General features: G+C 35.8%; 1 non-coding gene across 1 annotated transcript; it reads left to right on the forward strand.

The window, feature by feature from the left end:
* Window positions 1-6,420: 6,420 nt before the first annotated feature.
* Trnai-aau lies at window positions 6,421-6,494 on the forward strand. Its single transcript has one exon. It is a non-coding gene; the product is annotated as a tRNA-Ile (tRNA).
* Window positions 6,495-7,281: the final 787 nt, after the last annotated feature.

Below are 7,281 nucleotides of genomic sequence, written 5' to 3' on the forward strand. Positions count from 1 at the left end.
AATAATTAAATTTTAAATTTAATATTTATTGTGTTTTTAAGTTTTTTTTTTTATTATATTATTTTTTATTACCACTTAACTATTTGAATTAATTACTCATAGTTAGTGAGTAATATATTATGACTTTTAACTAATAACTACTGTTTATGATTTTTTATCTTGTAATGGCGGGAAAAAATGACAGATAATAACAAACTGTGCACGGACGATGTGTCACGTCTCACGTACGCTATTAATGTCAATTTTATTACTTATGGTATTTATTTCCAACTAGGTTTCCGCCCGCGGCTTCGCCCGCGCAGTCAAAGAAAAGCCCGCATAGTTCCCGTTCCGGTGGGATTTCCGGGATTGCGTCAATTTCCCGGGATAAAAAGTAGCCTATGTCCTTTTTCGGGTAACAAAATATCTCCATACCAAATTTCATGAAAATTGGTTCAGTAGTTTAGGGGTGCGATTGAGTAACAGACAGACAGACAGAGTTACTTTCGCATTTATAATATCAGTATGGATAATTAAAACAAGTTTATTGAAATCACCATTATTATACTTAGATTTAGTAATGAGTATGATGAAAATTGTTAAATGTAATTGAAACTATAATTATTTTGCGCTATCCCATGAACTTCATACTGTATTTCTTTTCCTACCAGGTTGCCTAGTAGAGATTGCTGTTCAGCAATAAGGCCGCCTTTTGTACAAATGATTTCTTTTAATATTGTTATTTTTTGCTTTTTACTTTCATGTTTGTAAAATAAAGTGTTACAAATAAGATGAAAGATGAGTATTATCGTAAATTCAATAAAAATACATGAAATATTCAGAATAATTTGCGTGCAAATTATGTGTAAGCATTGAAATTCTTTATACGTATTAAATTTATTTTTAGGGTGTTGGTTGTTGAGTAGGCGCGTCCCACGTATATATACAAGGGAGAATTTCCATAAATAAATGAAACCCACGCTACTGAATAAAGGTTGAAACGGTACTTTAACTACTATTATGTATTCTGTGACGGTACTTCAAATAAAATACATAAGTATACTGCAGTAGCCTTAACTGTAGTGTTTTTATAAAAATTATACCTTGCAAACTAGGTAAAATTTATGGTGGCATGAAGAACTGAAAAATATCAATGTAGGTATGTACCTACATTTATTTTCATTTTGCCGCGATTTTTTTCACTATTTTTTTGTGTTTGCAAAGTCAATTGTCATAGTCCATAGACCATCGTTCCTGAAATCTCTGGAGTAAAAAAAAACAACCTAAAATCCCCATACCGGTCTATATTCGCAACACGTCATATTATAGAACACTATAAATAGTGAACCAGTGGCCAATAGCAAGTTCGCGATCGATGCAAGTTCACGGCCGTGTGCGCGCGCAGCCCGTGACGTCATCATCATTCATGCCACCCCCTCACCCTCACCCTGGCCCCGACCCCCGGCCGCGCCCTTGCGAATGTCAAGTGCGGGAGGGTCAAAATAGAACCTTGCGAGGGTTATTTATCAAAACAATGGTATACTAGTGTATATTATTTTTATTAAGAAGTATCATCTTATAGGTATATGTTATAATGATATATTTCCCTATTTAGAACTTTTCTTTACAATTCTGAAGTTATATATTATGGTATCCAATGCCGATGAATGGCGAGGCCTTTCGCAGTAACTTCTCAATGGAACATAACCGAACACACAAATTATTAGGTTTAGAGACATTTATTTTCAAGGAATTGTACAATTCACTTATTTATGTTTTATAATAATTATTAATAAAGGTATCTTAGAAATAAAAAGATTAATGGCATGTGATATTTTCCTAACGATTACATAGTTGACGTACCTAAATCACGGGGCATCTGCATGCTTCAAAATTATATCAGAATATAGTAGGTTGAACTGAAACACTATTATATTTACAAGATCTATTATTACAAGAATCATCTTAAAGAAAAAGGGGCAACACCCTTGTCTACTTTACATATTTTATCGTAGTTGAGTCAGAGTTCATCCATTTCATTCAATTATAAAAGTCAAATAACAGAATAAATGTTAACTTATTCATTAAAAATACTGTATGATGTATCTTATTATTAATAATAATAAGACTAGTGCAGTGTTGCCACATAAAAATATCACGTCACCTATAAAACAATGCGGCATTGATGACGCCATAATATAATGTGAATATTATAATTCATGACGCTACCTTGCAAGTATAAAATAGTCATGATTTGATTTTAAATTTATTCCCATCAATTTTTATTACAATTTTCATTATACAAACGGTGGCTACATTTGTTTTAATTATTCGTTTAAAGGCTGTATTTTAACTTTAAGTATACCTGCAATACAACTAGTAAAATCTCCGTTTTGTTAAAATTTGAACTTTCTACAGAATAATGTACAATAATACAAGATACACTAGAAGTTACATAACTCATATTCTAATAACAAAAGCTCCACACGTCATAAGAAAAGCTTGAAGCGGATATACATTATTTACGACAATCTTCATTCACAATTCAATGTCTTTACACTTTTAAAATTATTTAGAGTTGTGTCTGATAATTCATTCGAAATTATAAAAAAAAATATTCTAATAAAACGCTAAGTAAATCGGAATAAATCGTATAATTTTATCGTAAATCTTTATAAAATTCATGTGTCGTAGCGCCTCTACTGCGTAGCAAGGCGCTACGTGTAGCGGCTGATTAATATTCTTTTTATTTCAGTATTATTTATCCAACTGAGATGGCAGGAGGATTACAAATGACATAGAATATTTCATTATTTCTGTAATATATTATTGTCATTTAAATTTGTACGTCGTATAATATACATACATATATGTAATTTATTATTTGTTCCCTTCTGTAAACTATTAGCAAAATTACATAGAGCGATTACCAGCTTACGTTATTTATGTTATAAAATTATTATGAATTTGTACTAAATTGAATGCTTACATGACACACCAGACTCAAAATAACTAATAAGTATTTATTTAATATTATAATGAGGGTAAGAAAGATTACTAAAATACCACGAACTCAACGCGCAGTTTTATTCACAAAGTACCCAGATCAAAAGCCTTAAATAAGCCTTTAAATAATTCTAGGTCAATCCAAATTTCGGCTCAATTTATGTCCCATTTCTGCTTCTAAATGAATCTACTTTTTTAATTTACCTTTAAATGTCATCACACATCCACAAACATATTATAATACTTTTCATATTTCAATTCATATTCCTTAAGCTTAAGCTTCAGTTACAAAACAACCCTGGCGGGGGCGGGGGTGCGTTGACGTCAATACACCCTTGACATTGCTGGATCGATCGCCGCAGTCCCGAGGCCAAGTTTACAACAGCGCTTGAATGAACGTCTATTCAGGTATGTTGATGAATGTACTGGATTTTTGATAAGATATAATATTATGTGTTAATGGACAGATAGTAGGTTTTTATGAAGCTCTCGAGCGTTAAGAAAGTTATAAGAAAATTATATGATACTTTTTCTAGGTTTGGTAATTGGTTAGTGTTTTTGTTATCAGTTATTCTGTTTTATGCTGGAGGCGACACTTGCGATTATTTCAAAATTTTGCATTAATTTTCATTCTCTTGTTATACCTACCTAACTAACCTAGAAATGAAACGTTTCTTATACCTACTTATGTATATTTTACGTATTAAAAATGTGTTTGTTTTTATGTAAACGATCTTATATAACGTAGGTAAGTACGGTAAGACTTACCGTACGTAAAGTAAACGTAAGTAACGTTATGTAAGCTCGTTTACATAACGTAAGTACGGTAATATTGGTACGGATATATTTAATACTTCCACTATAAACAATATCAATATTTATAGGTACATTATTCCAATGCTTATGTTATATCTCCTTTAATCCGCCACCCCACAAAGTCGTTTCTCTCATTCTAAAAATAATATCACTCCCTCACCTTTATCAATAAAAGATTTTTATAAAGCATCCCAGCTAAAGCTTAGCAGTTTTGCGCCCTTTCGCGTGACCCTAACGACCTTGACCGCGTGTCTGACGTCATAGCTCCAGCTTCAACTCTGTATTGCGTTTCAAATATCTATACAGGGATACATATAAGTATTGCCTTTTGAACATATTCTTTGAATATAGGAATAAAGACAGGAATATATTAAAATGGCTGTGGGATGTAGGTCACCCTTGTGAGTTGTGTTATAATAAAAATAACATTAAAATATACCATAAACTGGAACCTTTTTTTTTATAGTGGGGAAATCTTCTTAGATACCCCCGGCTCCCGGGGATGGAGCCGTGGTTATGTCGGATTTTTACCGACTAAAACCCCACTCTGTTCCATCGCGCTGCTTTGGACGGAACTGCGGGAACGGTTACGACTCTACCGCGTGTCCCGCCCAGCAGATGCCCGTTTCCAGGCCCACCACTAGAACCCCCCTCGCTGGCGGCTGCTGGAACGAAGGCTTACGCCACCAACGCGCAGACAATGGATCTTTCCCCGCTCCATCATCCGCGTTCCCCCGAACCCCCGACCCCAACACCGTCCGGCCGGAGGGTGCACGCCGGAAGGTCCTCCGATGTGTGAAATACACGTCGGGGGACCCTCCGGCGCACTTTTATAGAGATTACCTCGCAGCCCCCACCTCACCAGAGGTGGCGGCCCTCGGTCCGGCCCCACGGACCGGATTACGAGTTGGCAGACGGCCGTTTTACAGCGGCCGCCGCCCCACACCTCTCTGCAGGAGTCTCCGCGCGTCATCACAATGACGCGTCGGGATCCCGCCCTCCGCTGCACGGCGTGGCTTGCAAAACCAGCGAGCCCGCCGCGCCGCGACCTCTGGCCGCCATCCACCGCCGCATAAAAGCCGGCTCCTCTCTGGTCCACAAACAGGACCTCTGCTGTCGGGTCAGTCGAGGCCTCGCAACCCCGACTGCCGTTCAGCGCCACCTTTGCCTAGCGGACACAGGGTCCGCCAAGCCACGACCTCTGGTCGCCATCCCACGCCGCACACAGCGGCCGCTGGGCCACACCTAGCCCTGGCCGTCGGGCCGGTCGAATCTCCCCGACTCTAGACCAGCCGTTCAGCCCCTCGCTGGTCCAAATTCGCTTCACTCAGAGGGCCATAACTCTGAGCTACTGAGCCCCTCCGCCGCGACAAGGCCTGGACCGTTGGGGGGGATAAACTGGAACCTATAATAAACGCGCGAAATAGGGTTGGCTTTCATTAACCGACTTCAAAAAAAAGAAGGAGGTTATTTTAGGTTATATTTTCCGTCTTCGTGTAAATTATTAACAGGCAAAAGAAGCTTTCGATAAAGATTTTAAAACTATTTATTTCTTAATGGTTGACGGCGAAACGACTTTTGTCTTGTTATTCATTTTAACAGCGAGATTTGCACTGTGGATTTTCTAATCTCTCATTGAGCTATATAAATAACTTCGAACTTTTATACTGTTCCTAGCGGTAGAAAATAATTTCCTTAAGAAATATTAATTCATGAATCATACTGCAATGTTGTACGGCATTAACATTTTATTATTCAAAGATGGCTGGTAATTGATGGATTCATGTTTAATAACAAAGAACACAATATTCTCAATAGTTGTTGCCGTATCTGGATTTACAGAAACTTTAGACGCAATCATTCAATGATTCAAATAAGACCAAAACATGATAATGCGGGTTTTTCGAAAAAGGCTGTATTTAAAATCGCACACGGAGTGCAAGTATTATATTATCTGTGCACGAAGTATCATGCAAATTAGGCGTCTTATCAACACCCACCCGAAATATCCCAAGCTAGTGGAATATACAATCAAATCGGTTGTAAATATAGTCTATGTGTATGGGGAAGCCCTATATTTCTGGCTCTTCGCACAGGGCCGGGCGCCAAGCGAACCGGTTTGCAGTGGGTGTGCCAAGTGCTTTAACCCGCATCTTTGTAGCGAACGACGCAGTTTTAGATTTTTACTTTATTAGCAGAAACGTGTATTGAGGATGAAAATTATATTTTGGTAAATCTAAGGCTTTATTTTAAAAAATGGTAGGTGATAGCGAAATTTACACGTCACATTTATTAAAAGGAAATTCATATGTTTTCAAAATTGATTTTAATTGCTTCGTCCGGTTGTAATAACTAATAATGTTGACTGGAAATACTACGTTTATAGGTGTAAAGTCTGAGTTCTGACTACGTCCAGTATTTTTATAACGTAAAAATACTGCACGTAGTCAGATTTTCTTCTACGCATTTATTTTTATTATAATGAAATTTTTGTTCTCCAGTAAATTTGTATAAAAGACTAATTTCATGTTACCTCACTAAAAAAAAACAAATATCCCATGAACAATTTAGAAATTAAGAAAAATAATACGATGCCTAATTTCGGACAGCATCGCAACTGGCCCATTAGCTCAGTTGGTTAGAGCGTCGTGCTAATAACGCGAAGGTCGCGGGTTCGATCCCCTCATGGGCCATAAATCTTTTTTCATACTTACTAACTCATTTAAATATAATTTTGTAATTATTTATTTACATCAATTTTCAGTTAAAATTAATTTTCCTATTTCGTTTTTAATTTAATACGTTTTTGCAGAAATAATTTTCTTTTCGATTTGGTAAAATTTATAGCAGCTACGTGACATTTTAGAGATATTTTATAATACTAATGTATAGTTTTATAAGGGGAAGAGGGTGGGTGCCTCCCTGCCTGCGTCAATACAACACCTGATGCTAATTTATTTGTAGACCATACCTTTATCTAGATCAAAATTGTATTGCTAGTTGCTACAAAAGAAAAAAATACAGGAGTTATTATCAAAAGAAAGCAATTTATTAAAATAAAACAATAATAGTAATTTGAAATATTATTTCACAACATGTAAATTATGTAGTCACTTGGTATAATTATTTTATTGATTATATTTATGATCTGTATGTACTGTACCATATAATTTTATTGAATAAATACTTGTTTTAGAATTGCATACTTAACCTCCTGAGACCCAGGATTTTTTTTTCTTTCTTTTTTAATAAAAATTAGCTGTATCTGTTCTAATGCAATTATAGATATGCAAAAAAATGGAAAAAAAAATCTTTCGTGGAAAACTTGGATTTTCTTTATGTCATGTATATATTACAGGGGGTCCCAGTTCCAAGTGTAATAAGTTTATGAAAATGAAGAAAAACTACATGTTTTTTTAGTTATTATATATTTTTAAACTTGAATCCAAATATCTATTATTCTATCCATTGTTCTGTGTC

The sequence above is a fragment of the Colias croceus genome, chromosome 3, assembly GCF_905220415.1.
Source record: "Colias croceus chromosome 3, ilColCroc2.1".
Taxonomy (NCBI): Eukaryota; Metazoa; Arthropoda; class Insecta; order Lepidoptera; family Pieridae; genus Colias; species Colias croceus.